We start from the raw sequence: 21,456 nt of genomic DNA, 5'->3' as shown, positions 1-21,456 counted from the left end.
GTTTTGACAAATAAGCTTTCAAATTTCTAAGGGCTTGTTGACAATCTTCATTCCATTCAAAATGATCTTGCTTTTTGAGTGCAGAGAAAAACTTAAAACACCTTTCTGAGGATTTGGAAATAAATCTCCCCAAAGCTGCAATTCTTCCCGTTAATCTTTGTACTTCCTTTTTATTAGTAAGGATATCAGGGATTTCTTCTATTGCTTTGATCTGAGAAGGATTCACTTCAATACCACGGTTAGAAACAAGAAAACCCAAAAACTTACCTGATGCAACTCCAAATGCACATTTTTCTGGGTTGAGTTTCATATTAAATTTTCGCAAAATTTCAAATGTAACAGATAGATGAGAAATATGATCATGAGATCGCTAGGTTTTGATGAGCATATCGTCTATATATACCTCCATTGTTTTCCCTAAATGCTCTTGGAACATTTTGGTGACCAACCTTTGATAGGTTGCCCCAGCATTTTTGAGACCAAAGGGCATTACTTTATAACAGTAAGTCCCCCTGTCTGTGATGAAAGAAGTTTTTTCTTCATCACCAGGATCCATTTTAATTTGATTATATCCCGAGTATGCATCTAAAAAACTTAAAAGTTCATGACCTGCGGTTGCATCAATTAGTTGGTCTATATGCGGTAAAGGAAAGGAATCTTTTGGACAGGCTTTGTTTAGATCGGTATAATCCACACAAACGCGCCACTTACCATTTTTCTTGGGTACGACCACCGTGTTAGCTAGCCAATTAGGATACTTTACCTCACGGATCGATCCGATTTTTAATAATTTTTGGACCTCATCCTGAATCACCTGGTTCTTGAAAGAACCTTGCTTTCTTTTCTTTTGCTTTATTGGTGTGAAAGAAGGGTCCTCATTGAGTTTGTGAGTCATCACATCCTGTGGTATCCCTGTCATATCAGCGTGGGACCAAGCAAAGCAGTCTAAGTTAGCTTTTAAAAATTCGATTATCATACCTCACATGTCTAAGCTTAAATTGGCTCCGACATAAACATTCCGTTCAGGCCATTGCTAAAATAATATCACTGCCTCGAGCTCTTCAATTGTCGTTTTGATGCTTTCATTTTGTTCAGGTTCCTGAATCGTGTCAGACCTTGAGTCCAAATCTGTCTTTTCTTGTTCAGCTGAAGTTTGATCTTTTTTACCTTCAACTGTTTCCTGTAATTGCTATTTTTCTTTATTTATGGTGCTCGTACTTGTTACAGCGTTGACACTTCTAGCCATCTGCTGATCCCCACGAATTTGGCAAATTCCCCATGGTGATGGGAATTTAATAACTTGATGTAGAGTTGATGGGACAACATCCATATCGTGTATCCATGGACTCCCCATGATCATATTGTAGGCCATTTCCATATCAACTACCTGAAATTTAGTTTCTTTAACAACACCCGTAGCAAAAGTTGTTAGAATTACCTCTCCTTTTGTTACCACACTGGAATTGTCGAAGCCTGACAAGGTGTGCGCCTTGGGTATCATTTTGTCTTCAGCTTGCATTTCACGTAATATCCTTAGTAGTATAATATTTACAGAACTCCCTGGATCAATCAAAACTCGTTTTACATTAGTATCATGTACAAGTAAAGATATTACCAGTGCGTCATTATGTGTAGTTGTCATTCCTTCAGTATCTGCGTCATCGAACGAAATACTTTCATTTTCTAAGACCTGCCGCACCCGTTTCCCGTGTGTAATTGTTACCTTAGAAACCTTGTTGGAGGCTGTGTAGGTTATGCCGTGAATATCTTCTCCCCCACTTATCACATTCACTGTCCTCTTGGGTGAAGGAGGTTGTGGTGGCTCTTGCCTGTTTTTCATATAAGCTTGTTTTCCTTTCTCGCTAAATAACTCAGTGAGGTACCCTTGCTTCAATAGATGATCCACTTCACTCTGCAAGAATCTACATTCTGAAGTTTTGTGCCCGTGATCATTGTGGAATTCGCACCAATGATCTGGATTGCGTCTATTTGGATTTGACCGCATCTCTTTTGGCCACCGTACCTTATCTCCCATGCTTCTTAAAACAGCTACGAGCTCGGAGGTAGAGACATTAAAATTATATCCGCCGAATCGTGCCTTTAAACTTTTGTCATCATCTCGTGATTCTTGTCTGTTCCGATCATTCCTGAACTTTGAAGAAGAACCAGAGTCCCTGTTCCTCAATTTTTGATCATATTACTGGCTATCTTGTTTCGACCGTGGGTCTTTTCCTGCAGGTCCCATATATGGATCGTCCCTGTTTTTACCTGATCTTTTTTCGGTTTCTGATCTTCGGGGACCACCCCTTTCTTCATGATGAAACTTAGGTACGGTATCTTCTTCAATTTGCAGCTTCGTACTATACCTGTTGTAAACATCATTCCACGTGGTTGCAGGAAATTCTTGAAGGCTTTCTTTGAGTCGTCTCGTGGCTTCAAAACTTTTATCATTTAAATTACTTGCAAAGGCTATTGCAGCCCAGTTGTTAGGCACACGAGGTAGCGTCATTCTTTCACGCTGGAATCTATCAACAAAATTTCTAAGCAACTCCGAATCCCCTTGTTTGATTTTGAAAATATCTTCCATTCTTTTCTCAACCTTCTGTGCTCCCGAATGTGCTTTAATAAAAGAATCTGCAAGCTCAACAAAAGAATTAATAGAATTTTCAGATAAAAGAGAATACCAGGTTAATGCACCCTTGGTGAGTGTTTCTCCAAATTTATTGACCAGTACTGATTCAATTTCTTGTTTGGTCAAGTCGTTGCCTTTCACGCCTGTTGTAAATGCAGTCACGTGGGTCTGTAGTACCATCATATTTCGGGATGTTAGGCATTTTGAACTTTTTAGGAATTGGAAGGGGAGCAACACTTGGCTTCCATGGTTGTTGTGAGTATTTGTCCATGTCTACTCCTTTTATTACAGGCGGAACTCCAGGGATTTGCTCAATACGCTCATTTTGTTCCTTAATCTGTTTCTACAAGGTTAGTACTAAATTTTGCAAATATGAATTATTTGAATTACCTGGTCCCCCTTCCTGTGGTTCACTGGGGGTTGCTCCATTTCCAGAATTATCAAGACCAAAACGGGGATTCTCCAATGTATTATTATTAGGAGTTGGTGTGGGTGGTGCAGCAGGCAATCGACTAACAAGTGCCTGAAGAGCTTTGCCGACCTGTGCATCAATTAGCTTTTGTAAAGCTTCAGTTGTAACTCCTTCAAAGTGTTCAGATTGTTCTTGTTGATCAGCACGGGATTCAGTAACAGGAGTGCCTTCACGAGATTGACGTGGTGAATCTGGAGGGGAGGGAACCACGTCACCTTGATTTTGATGGATTTGATTTTCATGGTTTCCCAATGTGTTATTACTATTATTGTCGGTGTTGTTGTTTGACATGGTGACGACAATGGACAAGATATAGATTAAAAGAAAAGATTATCGGATTCCCGGTAACGGAACCAATTTGTTTAACCAAAAATCTGAGGCTTTTGGTCAACGCTAAAAAGAAATTCGGGTTACTGATAATCAGGAGACGAAAACAAAATACTTCTGAGAATGATGGTAAAGCAGTAAATAGTTTTGTATTTCAGTAAGATCCCAATAATATTTCGTATCCTTACAGATGGTGAGTTCTTCTCCTTTTATAGCTAATCCTAGGAGAAGAGGTAATGCCTTTGTCTTAATGAGGCAATTATGAGCAATAAATGACATTAAAAGAAATATTACACAATCATTTTTTTTAAAACAAATATTCTAACGTATTTGATATTTAATGCTATATTTAAACTCTTTTACGTCATCAGATTCGTATCTTCAACTTCTTCCGATCTTCGGTCTTTAGATGACTTGGATAGGTACGAGACTCGTACCTATTTTAATAACGGTCCGCACCAATGTTGCTTTCTTTTTTCCTTATCTGTTGTCACCCGTGCCTCTTGGCTATTTATTGTGTTTTGACCGTTTGACCAGTCCACGTGTCATGCCATGTCACCTACAATGTAAATTCAGTTTTTTCCCAATACATTGACCAATTCTATACTCTCTTCTTGTAGCCTCAAATTGATGTTAAAGATGCACAATTTGCTTCAATTATTTCGTTCTGCCCGCTGATATAGCTATTCTTTCCATATTAGGCACATTCTAGAAACAATTGTATACACTATTTTTTAGGTATTCAGTATTCACCCACCGCATAAAGGATCGTGCATAAAATGACAACAATGAAAACAAACTTTCCTCTCTAATTAAAATTAAAATACGGAAAGAGATTAACCCTAACTATTGAAAAAAATCTAAAAATACCCTTCATTCACCTATTGGGATAATAATACCCCTCAATCTATCTTTTTGGTTCACTTATGAATTTGACGGTTAGGTCAATGCTTAAATAATAATTGTTTAAATTCCACGTGGTAACTTCTTATTCGCTAAAATTAAAACATCTAACCCAAGAAAGACTCACCCATATCTACTAGTTTTTCGTACTAACCCGCTTCAAATACTAACCCGACCCCGAACAAAAAGTTCAACTAAAAAAAAGAGAGCCCACTTCTATCAAACTCCATGGAACAAAAGCTCTATAGAAATTGCAGTGAACATATAGACACAAATTTACTATGTAATTTTTTTTCTTTGTTATGGCATCCAGTTCAATTTACATGATAGACGCAAATTGTATTATATTCAAGATGAGTTTAATTTAATTATTTTCATATAATGGAAAAATCTCAAAGTGATTGTTTGGAAGATATCATAAACCGTTGGATTACCCCTAGTTTTCCGACCCACGTTATTGTAAAGAAAATCATTGGCTCATTCATGCTAGGCTTTTCTTGTTTGTTTAATTTGTTCATGAACATTTATTCGATGATAATTCTATACATGAGATTAATCAAGAAAATGAACACATGTAAATCCATGAGTTAGATGGAAGTAGGGCGTCTTTTTTTTTTTATTTAAACTTTTTATTCGGGTCAGGTTAGTGTTTGGGAGGGTTAGTCCGAAAAATGGGTAAATATGTGTGGGTCTTTCTAATAAATTAGATGTTTTAATTTCGACCAATAAGAAATTGTCACGTGGAATTTAAATACTTATTTTTTAAATGCAGCATTGACCTAACGGTCAAAAGGTATAGGTGAATCAAAAAGGTAAATGAAAGCATATTTTTAGCTTAATAGGTGGATGAAGCATATTTTTAAATATTTTTCAATAGTTTAGGAGCATTTTTACCCTTTTCCGATTAAAATATGAATCTTTAGCAAAATAAGTAATTTTAACACAAGAAACTCTACCACCTAGGACCAAATGTACTTAATCTAAATTCACATTAACCATATTTCAAATTCATAAAAAAAAATAAAGAGTAAAAGGCCAAATATTTAAACCAGGAAAAGAGATTAGAGGGGTTTGAACACTTGCACAGAAAGTAAAGAAAATGGATGAAGAGGAAAATATTTAAACCAGGAAAATATATTTCTTCTAATTATAAATGCTTTTGGTTTTTTTCTATGTTATACATTTTAGCTCCTTGTTGATTTACCTTTTAGAAAGGATGGGAATGGGAAAATGGAATTATTTTTCTATTTATTATTTTTCTATTATATTATCACCGTTAATGCTAAAAATATGAAATTACACGGTGAAAAAACTAATTTTTGATTATACACATAACTGCTCTTTACGTCTGTCATTCTCTATACTTGTTATGAGATGGCAATGTAACAGTGCTACCGGAAAGGAGGCACACGTGGAAGTTAGTAGTTAGCAATTATCCCGTTGTGTAACAACCATGTAGTGAACATTTGTATTAGGTTAAATAGTTAGTAAGATGTATCATAGTGAGTATTAGTAAGATGAGATGATTGTATAAATACATTGAAAAGCAATAGAACAGTAGACAGTTATCATTTTGCTTATTCACTCATTTCCCTTTCTTCTTCTTACATAAGCTTCTCGAGCTTCAATGACTAAATCTGTCTCACCTCTCTCAATATTTTAGCATGGTATCAAAGTAATTTATTCTGGTCATACACGCAATTTTCGATTCAATTTATCAAATTACTGTGTGAAACCTCTTCTTAATTAAGCTCGTTTGTTTGCAGCTATGGCGGCAGAAAAACTCACCTACACACATCTATTATTCATTAATCCTGCTGATACTCCTAGTTCGGTACTTGTTCCAGTCAAACTCACTGTATCAGAGAATTATGACCTATGGAGTAGATCAATGCGCATCGCTCTTCAAGCAAAGAGAAAGCTAGGGTTCGTACTAGGTACCTGTAAAAAATAATCCTTTGACAAGGAGCTGCAGGAACAATGGAAATATGCGATGCAATTGTCCTCTCATGGATTATCAATATAGGTTCTGAAGATCCACTTAGTGAAATTGTATATGCCTCTAATTCTTACGTTGTGGAAGGATCTCAAGAAGCGATTTGACAAAGTCAATCACATGAGAATTTTCCAAGTTCACTGTCAAATTGCCAATCATTCACAAGGTACTAACTTTGTTTCTGTCTATTCACTAAATTGAAGGACATATGGGTAGAATATGATGCCATGGTTCCCCTCTTGATTGTGATTGTGAAAAATCTAAGGAGTCAGTGGAGCACTTTCATCAGCAGAGATTACTGCAATTCCTTAGTAGACTGAATGATTCATATGACCAAGCTAGGAAACAAATCTTGTTGAAATCAACTTATCCTATGATTAATCGGGCATAAGCTATGATAATTGAAGATGAAAGTCAACATTCAGCTGGTTTAAATGCAATTACTACAAACATAGACCCTTTAGGTATGCAATTGACTCATGGACAACCTTATAACGACAAAAAACCATTTATACAATATGGGTATTGCAATTTAAGGGGTCATATCAAAGAAAATTGCTACAAGCTTGTTGGGTACCCCTATGATTTTAAGCCTAAGAAGACCTCTAAGCCTGATTATGGGGGATCTAAAAGTCCAGTAGGCTATGGTGGTCAATTTGAGTATGGTAAGCAGCCCCTTAATGCTATAAAAATGTGTCTGAAAATGTTGACATGCCACCACCACATCAGGTGCCTTCTAGGAACCTAGGTCCTACTGAGATCAAGGCTCAATATTTCATAGAAGAACAATAGAAGCAGATTCTCAATTTGCTAAATAAAGATGCCGGTGGAAGTCAAAGTAATAAGGGGAATCATACCAATGTAGCATGTGACTTGTATGATATCCAAAGTAAGAGATAATGATGAACGGATTATGGATTCTAGAGCTACTCATCTTGTAACTTCTGAGGAGAGCATGTTAAAATGTGACCACAGTAAAATAATATGTGGTAATAACAAAGTTCATTTGCCCACAGTAGATAAGGCAGATATCACTCATACTGGTCATGTGTCTTTGTTTAGTATTGCAATTGTGAGCAATGTACTGATTGTTCCTGATTTCAAGTTTAACTTGCTATCAATCTCTAAAATGACAAAGGAACTGTCCTGCTCAGTCAACTTTTTCCCTAACTTTTTGTCTTTCATAAACTTTGGAATGGCAGGATAAAGGGGATTGGTAGCCGGAGAGGAAACTTGTACATATACAAAGTTGCAGACAACCGTAAGCATGACACAAAACACCCAATAATATTAATAGTTCATGGACAAGGCAATACTTTATAGCATCAAAGACTTGGACATCCTATCATACCAGGCATGAAGTCTCTGAATTTGTTGCATAATTATGTAGATAGTTTATAGTTGAATAAGTGCCCAATTTGCCCCTTAGCAAAACATAATGTTTTCTAGTAGTGACTCTAGAGTTGATTCACCTTTCCACCTTGTACATATGGATCTCTAAGTCTCTTCTAAAACTCCTACTTTTAATCACACATATTATTTTTTGACTATTGTGGATGTTCACAGTAGGTATATATGGATTTTCTTATTACAACTTAAATCTGAAGCTATTGTAGCCATTAATCTTTCATGTCTATGGTGCAGTCACAATTTAGTGTCAGGGTTAGGGTCCTTAGAAATAATAATGACATTGAGTTTTTTAACTCACAGTGCAATGACCTTCTTCAAGACTTGGACAAACTTCACCAAAGCAGCTATGTTCATACCCGTCGACAATATGGGGTGGTTAAGAGGAAACACACACATATTTTAAATATTGCAAGAGCACTTAGATTTCAAGTACTGGGGTATGTGTGTAAAGGCTGCAGTGTGTCTCATGAACAGGTCACACTCTACTGCTACTAGTAGTAAAAGTCCTTATGAGTTACTATACAAGAAGCAGGCAACCTTACACCGTCTAAGGACATTTTGTTGTCTGTGTTATGTAACTACAGTTGCCAAGGATGACAAGTTTGCAGAAACAGTAAGACAAACTGTGTTCTTCGGCTATCAGAATTACAGAAGGGCTACATTCTTTTAGACCTACGAACACAACTGTTTTTTGTTAATAGAGATGTTACCTTTAGAGAAACTGAGTTTCCTTTTGCCATTTCTTCCTTAAAGAAACAGGTTGCACCTACTAATCACATACTGTCTCATGATATACTGCAAGATCCACCACTAATGACTCAACTTCAACTTTTTGGACTAATGGTGACTCTGAGGGATCATCTGGTTCTACTGCTCAAGTGTCTGACCTAACTGATTTGGCACATGATCATTCTTCTACCTTGGGGCATGAAGGGGGAGATGACTTGATAGAGGAGCCAAATTCACTTTCAAATTCCTCAAATGAGGAGCACAATCCATAAGATGGACAACAGAATACAAAAGTTCATGCTCCAATTGCCAGGAGGTCATCAAGGGATTCCAAACAACCTACTTGGATGAAAGATTAGATAACCACCAAACAGGGCAACAACAAGTACGCCATTTCTAACCATCTGTTCTATGACAAAACCAAATCAACCTATCAAACTTACCTTGACAAGTTTTCTGCACTTGTGGAGCCTTAATGCTTCAAGGAAGCAGCCAAGGATGCAAGGTAGATAGAAACAATAAGCAAGAGATTAAAGCATTAGAAGAAAATGACATATGGGAAGTGGTAGACCTCCCAAAAGGAAAGAATGCAGTGGGATCAAAATGGATTTACAAAATAAAATATCAAGCTAATGGAGAAGTCGAGAGGTTCAAGGCCAAAATTGTAGCACAAGACTACAATCAGAAGGAAGACCTTGACTATCATGATACCTTTTCACCTATTGTCAAGATGGAAACTATGAGGTCAGTCATAACTCTTGCAGTATCTAGAGGTTGGACCCTATGGTAAATGAATGTGTACATGCCACGACCCTAAAACGGACCCGATTGTGATGGCACCTATCGTGAAACTAGGCCAGCCGACAAAAACCCCAAAACCAACCAAACAATTATAATAAGTCATTTAAGGTCATTAATAAGCTAAAATCCCAAAATGTAAGGTAGAATAGAACAGTGCGGAAAAAAACACGGCCCGATATAGGGGTGTCACCAGTCATGAGCAACTACAACTCGTCTAGGAATAAGAAAAAGACAACATAGTCTGAAACAGAAACTAATACAAAGCTGAATAAGATAGAATGAGATGCACTAGGATGCGAACGCCAAGCAGCTACCTAGTCAACTCTGGAGACCTGCTAGAAAGCTGATCAACACTCGCTATCGCGATCCGAGACTCCTGGATCTGCACACAGGGTGTAGGGATTAATGTGAGTACGCCAACTCAGTAAGTAATAAAAGTAAAGGCAGTTAAGTAGTAAGAAAACACGTAAACCATAACATAACGCTACATTAAAATAGAATTAGTCTAGAATAATGCAGTAAAGCAGCAAAACTCGTAAACACATCTTAGTTCAATAAAAACCTTTTAAAAACATCTTTCAATTATTTCAAACGAGTGATGAAAACAGTGAGAAAAAGGATAGAAACATAAACAGCCCCTCGGCAAAATATCAATAGAACCAGCCCCTCGGGCTACCTCACAATCACTCGTATCATTCCCTCGGGCAATAACATGTAACAACAACAGTCCCTCGGGCAATATCACAATTTACACTGGGTATCCGCACTCACTGGGGGTGTTCAGACTCCGGAGGGGCTCCTACAGCCCAAAAGCTATAACAAGCCATCTCGTGGCATAATCAAACAGGCACTCGGCCTCATAACAAACCAACTCATGGCATAATAAATCAGGCCCTCGGACTCATAATCATGAATCAGTAACAACCTGTTACGGCGCGCAGCCCGATCCCATAATATCCTCACATCATAGGCCCTTGGCCTCACTCAGTCAGAAATCTCTCAAGTCGCTCGGGCAATAGTAAAACATGATGCTCAGCCCCAAAATATCAGTTAAACTATCAAAACGGAGTAAATACGGCTGAGTTATGAAAATAGTAGAATACAATATGATTGAGTACAAATATGAAGTCAAAACAGTGAGGAATAGTAGTAAAAATCCTCTAAGGGTCCAAAACAATTGGCACGAGGCCCAAATATGGCATTCAACCCAAAACATGATAATACTTTCCAAAACACAATGATATCAAACAGTTTCAATCAAATACGCGATTTAATAGTCATACGGGATGGACTAAGTTATAATCCCCAACGGTGTACGACCCCACGCTCGTCATCTAGCATGTGCGTCACCTCAAAGTACCACAACAATGTGAAGTCGGGGGTTTAATACCCTCATGACAGCATTTACAATCATTACTTACCTCAATCCGATCCAAACTCTAGCCTGCGATGCCTTTGCCTCCTAACTCGGCTTTCGGATGCTCCAAATCTAACCAAAACAAACTTATACCATCAAAATGTGCTAAAGAAATAAAGCCCACTAAAAAATAACCAATTTACATCAAAAATCTCGAAAATTGGCCAAACACGACCCCCAGGCCCACATCTTGGATTCCGATAAAAATCACAAAACTAGAATCCTTACACTCTCACGAGTTCATACATATCAAATACATCAAAATTCGACCACAAATGACCCCTCAAATCCTTAAATCAAAGTCTCCAATTTTAAGCCCTAACTCCCCAATGTTAGGCTTTAGATTCCACAAATTTCATGTCTAATTAGGTATAAATCATAATAGGATTGAGTATTGAGTCCAAAAATCTTACCTCCAAGTGTTTCCCTTTAATTCCCTCTTCAACCCTTCTCAAAAAGTTCCAAAATCGTTCAAAAATGGTGGAAGATAGACCAAAAATCGCGAACATGGGTATTTAAACATTCTGACCAGGTGACCTATCCTTCATCGCGAACGCGGTCAAAGCCTTACGTTCGCGAAGCACAAAAATCAGATGACCACTTATTCCTTCTTCGCAAACGCGACCTCCTAAACACGAACGCAAAACTTCAGTTTCTCAGACCATCGCGAACGCGACACACCCAGCACAAACGCGAAGCACAAATGACCAGGACCCCTAGCTGCTCCAATTACTCTACGCGAATGCGGGAACCTCATCGTGTTCGTGATGCACACTGAACCTCACCCTTCGCGAATGCAGGACCAACATCGCGAACGTGAAGGCCAAATTGACTGCCTCAATTCTTATCCCTTCGTGAACGCGAGAGCCTCGCGAAGGCCAAAACTCTACAACATACACAACAGAAAATCTGCAACTTTTCAACGCAAAATTTAATCCGTTTAACCACCCGAAACTCACCCGAGTCCCTCAGGACCTCAACCAAACATGCCACCATATCCCATAACATCATTCAAACTTGTTCCAACCTTTAGAACGCTCAAAACAACATCAAAACACCAAGTTATCATCGGATTCAAGCCTAAGAAATTCTAAAACTTCCAAATTCCGCTTTCGATCAAAAAGTCTATCAAACCTCGTCCGAATAACCTGAAATTTTGCACACACGTCACAAATGACACAACGGACCTACTCCAACTTCCGAAAATTCCATTCTGACCCCTATATCAAAATCTTCGCTACCAACCGAAAAATGCCAAAATTCCAATTTCGCCAATTCAGGCCTAAATCTACTCCGGACTTCCAAAACACATTCCGATCACGCTCCTAAGTCCCAAATAACCTCCTGAAGCTATCTAAATCATTAAAAACCAAATTCCGAGATCGTTTACTCACAAGTCAACTTTTGGTTGACTTTTCCAATTAAAAGACCAACTTAAGAGACTAAGTGTCTCATTTATCTACAAAACCACTCTGAACCCAAACTAACCAATATGATGCGATAGAATACAATTGAACAACACATAATGAATCAGAAATGGGGGAAACGGAGCGGTAAATCATGAAACGACTGGCCGGATCATTACATCCTCCCCCTCTTAAACAAACGTTCATCCTCGAACGAGTCAAGAAACATACCTGAAGCCTTAAATTAGTGAGAAGAACTGCTCCGCATCTCCCGCTCGGTCTCCCAGGTAGCCTCCTCTACGGGCCGACCTCTCCACTACACTTTCACTGAAGTTATATCCTTTGACCTCAACTTTCAAACCTGACGCTCCAAAATAGCTACTAGCTCTACATCATAAGTCAAATTATCATCTAACTAAACCGTTCTGAAATCCAAAACATGAGACGGATTGCCAATATACTTCCTGAGCATAGAAACATGAAATACCGGATGCACACTCGATAAGCTGGGTGGCAAAGCTAGCTCATAAGCCACCTCCCCAATATACTCTAATATCTGAATAGTGCGCTCGGACTGCCCATCCGTCTGAGGGTGAAAAGCTGTGTTCAACTCAACCTGAGTACCCAACTCTCTTTGCACGGCTCTCCAAAACTGCAAAGTAAATTGAGTACCTCTATCTGAAATGATGGAAACTTGGACACCCTGCAAACAAACAATTTCTAGGATATAGATCTCTTCCAACCGCTCTGAAGAATAGGTAGTACACACAGGAATAAAGTGTGCGGACTTGGTCAGTCAATCCAAAATCATCTAAATAACATCGAACTTCTTCAAAGTCTGTGAGAGCCCAACTAAAAAGTCCATGGTGATCCGCTCCCACTTCCACTCTGGAATATCCATCTGCTGAAACAAGCCACCCGGTCTCTAATGCTCATATTTCACCTGCTGACAATTGAGACACCGAGCTATAAACCCCACAATGTCCTTTTCATTCTCCTCCACCAATAATGTTGTCTCAGATCCTAATACATCTTCGTGGCACCCGGATGGATGGAATACCGCGAGCTATGGGCCTCCGCTAGAATCAACTCCCGAAGCCCATCCACATTGGGCACACATATCCGACCCTGCATCCTCAACACCCCATCATCACCAATAGTCACATCTCTGGCATCATCGTGCTGAACTCTGTCCTTAAGGACAGGCAAATGCGGATCATCACACTGGCGCTCCCTGATGCAATCAGATAAGGAGATCGAGAAATCACACAAGCCAATACCTGATTGTGCTCCGAAATATCCAACCTCACGAACCGATTGGCCAAGGCCTGAACATCAACTGCAAGAGGTCTCTCCCCAATAAGAATAAAAGCAAGACTGACCATACTTACCGCCTTCCTACTCAAGGCATCGGCCACTACATTGTCCTTCCCCGGATGGTACAAAATAGTGATATCTTAGTCCTTTAGCAGCTCTAACCATCTCCGATGCCTCAAATTGGGATCTTTCTATTTGAACAAGTGCTGGAGGCTATGATAATGAGTAAAAACCTCACAAGACACATCATACAAATAATGCCTCCAAATCTTCAACGCGTGAACAATAACAGCCAACTCTAGATCATGAACGTGGTAGTTCTTCTCTTGGGGCTTCAACTGACGAGAAACATAAGAAATAACTCTACCCTCCTACATCAACACGCACCCAATACCAACTCTCGAAGCGTCACAATACACGGTATATGAACCTGAAGCTGATGGCAAAACTAACACTGGAGTTGTGGTCAAGGCAATCTTGAGCTTCTGAAAGCTCTCCTCATACTCATCCGACCACCTGAATGGAGCAACCTTTTGAGTCAATTTGGTCAAGGGTGATGCTATAGATGAAAATCCCTGAACGAACCGATAGTAATAACCCTTCAATCCAAGAAAGCTGCGAATCTATGTGGCTGAGGATGGTTTGGGACAAATTTGAAACGCCTATATATTCTTCGGATCAACCTGAATACCCTCACTGGATACCACGTGCCCCAAGAAAGCTACTGAACTGAGCCAAAACTCACATTTGGATAACTTTGCATAAAGCTTCTCCTCCCTCAACCTCTGCAACACAACTCTCAAATGCTCTACATGCTCCTCCTGACTACGCATGTACACCAAAATATCATCAATGAAAACAATCACGAACAAGTCGAGTGTCGAAACACGTTGTTCATCAAATGCATCAACGCTGCTCGGCATTGGTCAGCCCAAATTACATCACAAGGAACTCATAATGACCATATCGGGTCCTGAAAGCTATCTTAAGAATATTCGAGTCGCTGATCTTCAACTGGTGATAACCTGAACGAAGATCAATCTTGGAGAACACTCTCGCTCCCTGAAGCTGGTCAAACAAATCATCAATACGAGGCAAAGGATACTTGTTCTTGATTGTAACTTTGTTCAACTGCCTGTAATCAATGCACATCCTCATCGTGCCATCCTTCTTCTTCACAAATAGAACAAGCGCACCCCAAGGCGACACACTAGGCTGAATAAACCCCTTATCAAGGAGTTTTTGAAGTTGCTCCTTCAACTGCTTAAACTCCGCTAGTGCCATACGATACGATGGAATAGAAATGGGCTGAGTGCCCATCATACCAAAATCAATATTCATGTCCGGTGGCATGCCCGGCAGGTCTGTAGGAAACACATCGGGAAAATCTCTCACTACAGGAATAGAATCAATACTAAGTATGAAAGACAACCTTTCCCAACCATCCGTTGGGCCTTCAAGAACGAAATCACCCTATTGGGAATAAAATCAGTCGAACCTCGCCACTCAATCTGTGGCACACCCGGCATAGCCAATGTCACTATCTTAGCATGACAGTCCAATATAACACGACACGGAGATAGCAAATCCATGACCAATATCACATCAAAGTCCACCATACAAAGCAACAAAAGGTCTACTCGGGTCTCCAAACACCCAATAGTCACCATACACGACCGGTACATATGATCCACAACAATAGTATCACCCACCAGAGTAAATACACGGACAGATGAAACAAGAGACTCACGAGGCATATCCAAAGAACGAGCAAAATATGATGACACATATGAAAAAGTGAAACTGGGATCAAATAACACAGAGGCATCTATGTGGTAGACTGAGACAATACCTATAATCATAGCATCAGAAGCAATAACATCGGGTCTAGCTAGGAGTGCATAAAAATGGGCATGGCCACCACCTGATCGACCTCTCCCTTTGGGGTGACCCCCTGTTGACTGTCCTCTGCCCTTAGCTGGCTGGGTGGTGGGTGGTGAAGTAACTGGCGCTGAAGTCGATGACTGACTCCTCTGCTGAGATGCACCCCCAAGACGGCGAGGACACTGCCTCCACATGTGACCCAACTCTCCACACTCATAACAACTCCCTGGTGCGAGAGACGGGGACTGAAGAAAACCCCTAGCACCTAGATGACTAGTAGAAGAATCTGGCATAGAATAGCCCTGAACTGATGAAGCACGGGACAAACTCTGGGCTGGAAGGGCACTGAGTGATGAATGGCCCTGATGAGAACTGTGAGAACCATGACCCAGTAATTCCCCACGATAACCTAGGCGAGCTGACTGAGCATGCCTAAATGGACGGCCTCTGCCGTACTGAAACTGACCCCATGAGGAGTATCACTGAATCCATCCTGACCATGAGGCCTCTTAGCCTCCCTCTTAATCCTCTCCGGACCACGAACCATCTAAATCAATCGAGCTATGTCAACAACCTCATCAAAGGTAGCACCACATACCCTCTCTCTGGTCATAAGCAACCAAAGTTGAAAACCGAGGCTATTTATAAACCTCCTGATCCTCTCTCGATCTGTGGGAACCAACCAGACCACATGACGATCTAACTCAAAGAACGACATCTTATACTACGTAACAAATCTGTCACCCTGCCGAAGCTGCTCGAACTGCCTGCACAGCTCCTCTTGGCGAAACTCAAGTACAAACTTCTCCAGAAAGAGAATGGAGAATTGCTGCCAAGAAAGGGGCACTGCGTCAACTGGCCTACGCCTCTCGTAAGCCTCCCACCATCTAAGTGTAGCCCCTAAAAACAGGAAAGTAGTGAATGAGACCCCACAGGCCTCCAGAGCACCTGCAGTCTGAAGCATCCTCTGACACTTGTCCAAGAAACCCTTGGCATCCTTGCCCTCTGCACCACTGAAAGTCGGAGACTGAAGTCTACCAAACCTCTCCAACCTGCGCTGCTTATCCTCTGGCATAACAAGAGCTACATAGTCCTGAGTAGCTACAACCGGCTGGGCTGGAGGTTCCCCCGGTGTCTGAAGTCGCTAAACGACCTGCTCAGGTGTACGAGCGGCGGGAGTCTGAGTGCCTCCCCCGACCTAGGAAGTAGCTGCGGTTATACTAACCGAAACCGCTTGAGCTAGGCCAGTGCACACTGATAGAATCTGGGCCAGGGCCTCCTGAACGCCTGGAATTACAATAGGCACAGTCGGTGCTGCTGGAGCGACCACAATTGGGACCTAATCATGAATTGGGGCATCTGATGGAACTGCATGTGCTACCCTAGCTACTGTGAAGGCTACACCCCTGCCACTACCATGGCCTCGACCGCGACCTCGGCCTCTAGTGACCCCAGCTGGTGGTACTGGTGGTTGTTCATCCTGACCGGTAGCACGTGTCCTCACCGTCTATGAGAGAATAGAATAACAGAAGTTTAGTACTCGGATCAACAAATTCGCACGACAAGAATTCAAGAATATAATATTTTCCTAAAGGTTCTGCGGCCTTTCGAGGATAAATACAGATGTCTCCGTACCGATCCATGAGACTCTACTAAACTTGCTCATGACTCGTGAGACCTATGTAACCTAGGCTCTGATACCAACTTGTCACGACCCTAAAACGGACTCGATCGTGATGACACCTACAGTGAAAAGTGGCCAGCCGATACAAACCCCAATACCAACCAAACAATTATAATAAGGCATTTAAGGTCATTAATAAGCTAAAATCCCAAAATGTAAGGTAGAATAGAAGAGTGCGGAAACAAAACACGGCCCGACATCAGGGTGTCACCAGTCATGAGCAACTACAACTCGTCTAGGAATAAGAAAAAGACAACATAGTCTGAAACAGAAACTAATACAAAGCTGAATAAGATAGAAGGAGATGCACTGGGCTGCGAATGCCAAGCAGCTACCTAGTCAACTTCGGAGACCTACTGGAAAGCTGATCAACACTCGCTATCGCGACCCAAGACTCCTGGATCTGCACACAGGGTGCACGGAGTAATGTGAGTACGCTAACTCAGTAAGTAATAAAAGTAAATGCAGCTAAGCAGTAAGAAAACAAGTAAACCATAGCATAACGCTACAGTAAAATAGAATAAGTCCAGAATAATGCAATAAAGCAGTAAAACTCGTACACACATCTCAGTTCATTAAAAACCTTTTTAAAACATCTTTCAATAATTTCAAACGAGTGATGAAAACAGTGAGAAAAATGATAGAAACGTAAAATATACAATCACTCGTATCATCCCTTCGGGAAATAACATGAAACAACAACAGCCCCTCGGGCAATATCACAACTCACACTGGGTACCCACGCTCACTGAGGGTGTTTAGACTCCGGAGGGGCTCCTATAGCCTAAGAGCTATAACAAGCCATCTCGTGGCATAATCAAACAGGCCCTCGGCCTTATAACAAGCCATCTCGTGGCAAAACAAATCTGGCCCTCAGCCTCATAATCATGAATCAGTAACAACCTGTTGCGGCGCGCAGCCTGATCCCATAATATCCTCAAAACACATGCCCTTGGCCTCACTCAGTTAGAAATCTCTCAAGCCACTCAGACAATAGTAAAACATGATGCTTAGCCCTAAAATATCAGTTAAAATATGATAACGAAGTAAATACGGCTGAGTTATGAAAATAGTAGAATACAGCATGACTGAGTACAAATATGAAGTCAAAATAGTGAGGAATAGTAGTAAAAATCTCCTAAGGGTCAAAAATAGTTGGCACGAGGCCCAAATATGGCATTCATACCAAAACATAATAATACTTTCCAAAAATACAATGATATCAAACAGTTTTCAATCAAATACGCGATTTTACAGTCATATGGGACAGACTAAGTTACAATCCCCAATGTTGCACGACGTCACGCTTGTCATCTAGCATGTGCGTCACCTCAAAGTACCATAACGATGTGAAGTCTGGGGTTTCATACCCTCAAGACAACATTTACAATCATTACTTATCTCAATCCGATCCAAACTCTAGCCCGCAGTGCCTTTTCCTCCTAACTCGGCTTCCGGATGCTCCAAATCTAACCAAAGACAAATTTATACCATCAAAATGTGCTAAGAAAATAAAGCCCACTCGAAAATAGCCAATTTACATCAAAAATCCCGAAATTGGCCAAACACGACCCCCAGGCCCATGTCTCGGATTCCGATAAAAATTGCAAAACTAGAATCCTTACACTCGCACGAGTTCATACATATCAAATATATCAAAATCCGACCACAAACGACCCCTCAAATCCTTAAATCAAAGTCTCCAATTTCAAGCCCTAACTCCCCAATTTTACGCTTTAGATTCCACAAATTTCATGTCTAATTAGGTAGAAATCACTATAGGATCGAGTATTGAGTCCAAAAATCTTACCTCCAAGTGTTTCCCTTTGATTCCCTCTTCAATCCTTCTCAAAAAGCTCCAAAATTGCTCAAAAATGGTGGAAGATAGACCAAAAATCGCGAACATGGGTATTTAAATATTCTGTCTAGATGACCTATCCTTCTTCGCGAACGCGGTCAAAGACTTGCGTTCGCGAAGCACAAAGATCCGTTGACCACTTATTCCTTCTTCACGAATGCGAAGCTTCAGCTTCTCAGACCATCGCGAACGCGACACACCTAGCGCGAACGCGAAGCACAAATGACCAGGACCCCCAGCTGCTCCAATTACTCTACGGGAATGCGGGAACCTCATCGCGTTCGCATTGCACACTGAACCTCACCCATCGCGATTGTGGGACCAACATCGTGAACGTGAAGGCCAAATTGACTGCCTCACTTCTCATCCCTTCGCGAACGTGAGAGCCCACTCGCGAACGCGAAGGCCAAAACTCTGCAACACACACAGTAGAAAATCTGCAATTTCTCAAAGCAATATTTGACCCGTTTAACCACCCGAAACTCACCCGAGGACCTCGAGACCTCAACCAAACATGGCAACATATCCCATAACATCATTCTAACTTTTTCCAACCTTCAGAACGTTCAAAACAATATCAAAACACCAAATTATTATCAGATTCAAGCCTAAGAAATTCCAAAACTTCTAAATTCCACTTTCGATCAAAAAGTCTATCAAACCTCGTCCGAATGACTTGAAATTTTGCACACACATCGCAAATTACACAACAGACCTAATACAACTTCTGAAAATTCCATTTCGACCCCTATATCAAAATCTCCGCTACCAACCAGAAAATACCAAAATTCCAATTTCGCCAATTCAAGCCTAAATCTACTCCAGACTTTCAAACACATTCTGATCATGCTCCTATGTCTCAAATCACCTCCCGAAGCTATCCAAATCATAAAAATTGAATTCCGAGATCGTTTACCCACAAGTCAACTTTCGGTTGACTTTTTCAATTAAAAGGCCAACTTAAAAGACTGAGTGTCTCATTTCTCTATAAAACTACTCTGAACCCAAACTAACCAACATAATGCGATAAAATACAACTGAACAACACATAAAGAAGCAGAAATGGGGGAAACGGAGTGGTAACTCATAAAACAACCGGCCAGATCGTTACAGTACAACGCTTTCTTGCAAGGTGGGAAGTCTATATGGATATGCCTGAAGGCTTTAGAAGACACGGGGAGTGAAGTGTATGCAAGTTGATTAAGTCTCTATATAGACTAAAACAAGTATCTAGGCAGTGGAACATCAAATTGACTGATGCACTGTTAGATGCAGGGTTTACTCAAAGCAATCATGATTATTTCTTGTTACACTAAAGAAAATCCTGCATCAGAAATTCAAAATAAAGGACCTTGGTGAATTGAGATATTTTCTTAGTATAAAGGTGTTGAGATCTAAGTCTGGAGTGATTCTCAATCAGAGAATATGTGCTTGACTTGATATCTAATATGTGATTGATTAGAGCAAAGCCAGTTAACACACCTTTAAAGTCCAATTCAAAGTTGACAACTGTAGAGTATGACAGAACAGTTGGAATCACAGGAGATGAGGTTCTACATGACGTTAGCTCATACCAAAGAGTGGTTGGAAGATTAATATATGTCACTGTCACCAGATCTGACATCAATTATACAATCCCGACCTTGAGTCAATTAGCCCAAGAAGTCTAGGAAGCTGCAACAAGGCTGGTGAGGTACTTGAAAAATTCACTAGGACAAGGAATCTGGTTAAAGGCTGGAGTCACACAAGAATTGACATGTTGGTGTAATTCAGATTGGGCAGCATGCCCAAATACAATGAGGTCAGTTACATCGTATGTAGTCAAGTTTGGAAATCTTAATTCTCCTGGAAGTCAAAAAAACAGCAAACAGTATCTAGAAGCTCAGCTGTAGCAGAGTATAGAAGCATGGCCTCAGCTGTAGCAGAATTAACATGGTTGCTTGCACTGTTCAAGGAGCTGGGAGTTAATGTAAGCTGTCTTGACCGTGTTCAGTGATAACAAGGTTGTTATGCATATTGCAGCTAATTCCTTTTTTCACGAGTGGACAAAACATATAGAAATAGATTGTTACTTCATTAGAGACAAAAATTAAGGTAGGGATAGTAAAAATTTCATATGTCCACACCAAGGATCAGCTGGCAGATCTTTTAACAAAAGTCTTGGGGGCAAGTTCAACATGTTAATTTGCTTGGCAAACTGAGGGTTCTAAACATTTTGCTCCCTCCAACTTGAGGGGGAGTGTATGAGATGGCAATGCCAGTGCTACTGGAAAGGAGCACAAGTTGAAGTTAGTGGTTAACAATTATTCAGTTGTGTCATAACCATGTAGTGAACAGGTGTATTAAGTTAAGTAGTTAGTTATCTGTATCTTAATGAGTATTAGTGAGATGAGATGATTGTATAAATACACGAAAAAGCAATAGAACAATAGCGGTTATCATTTTGCTTCTTACTCATTTCCCTTTCTTCTTCTTACAGAAGCTTCTTGAGCTTAAATGGTTGAATCCGTCTCAGCTCTCTCTACATTTTAACAATGTTCTTGTTCTAGAAATCCTTGTGAGTTTTTTGGTTGTTCATAATTTATATAGCAATCTTGAATTTTTTTTACAAAACTAGCTA

The 21,456-nt window shown here is 40.3% G+C and overlaps 1 long non-coding RNA gene across 3 annotated transcripts; it reads left to right on the top strand.

Annotated features, from left to right (window-relative positions):
• The first annotated feature begins 5,882 nt into the window (after positions 1-5,882).
• On the top strand, positions 5,883-21,284 carry LOC104217225 (uncharacterized). Of its 3 annotated transcripts, XR_708717.2 has the most exons (4): positions 5,883-6,009; positions 6,101-6,496; positions 7,533-7,684; positions 8,041-21,284. It is a non-coding gene; the product is annotated as an uncharacterized lncRNA (long non-coding RNA). The 3 variants fall into 3 exon arrangements; XR_708718.2 differs by lacking the exon at positions 8,041-21,284 and having other exon boundaries at positions 5,883-6,001; positions 7,533-7,880; XR_708716.2 differs by lacking the exon at positions 8,041-21,284 and having other exon boundaries at positions 7,533-7,880.
• Positions 21,285-21,456: the final 172 nt, after the last annotated feature.

This window comes from Nicotiana sylvestris, chromosome 8, assembly GCF_000393655.2.
Source record: "Nicotiana sylvestris chromosome 8, ASM39365v2, whole genome shotgun sequence".
Classification (NCBI taxonomy): Eukaryota; Viridiplantae; Streptophyta; class Magnoliopsida; order Solanales; family Solanaceae; genus Nicotiana; species Nicotiana sylvestris.
The sequence above is the reverse complement of the archived record's forward strand: the minus strand, read 5'-3'. Positions and strand labels throughout refer to the sequence as shown.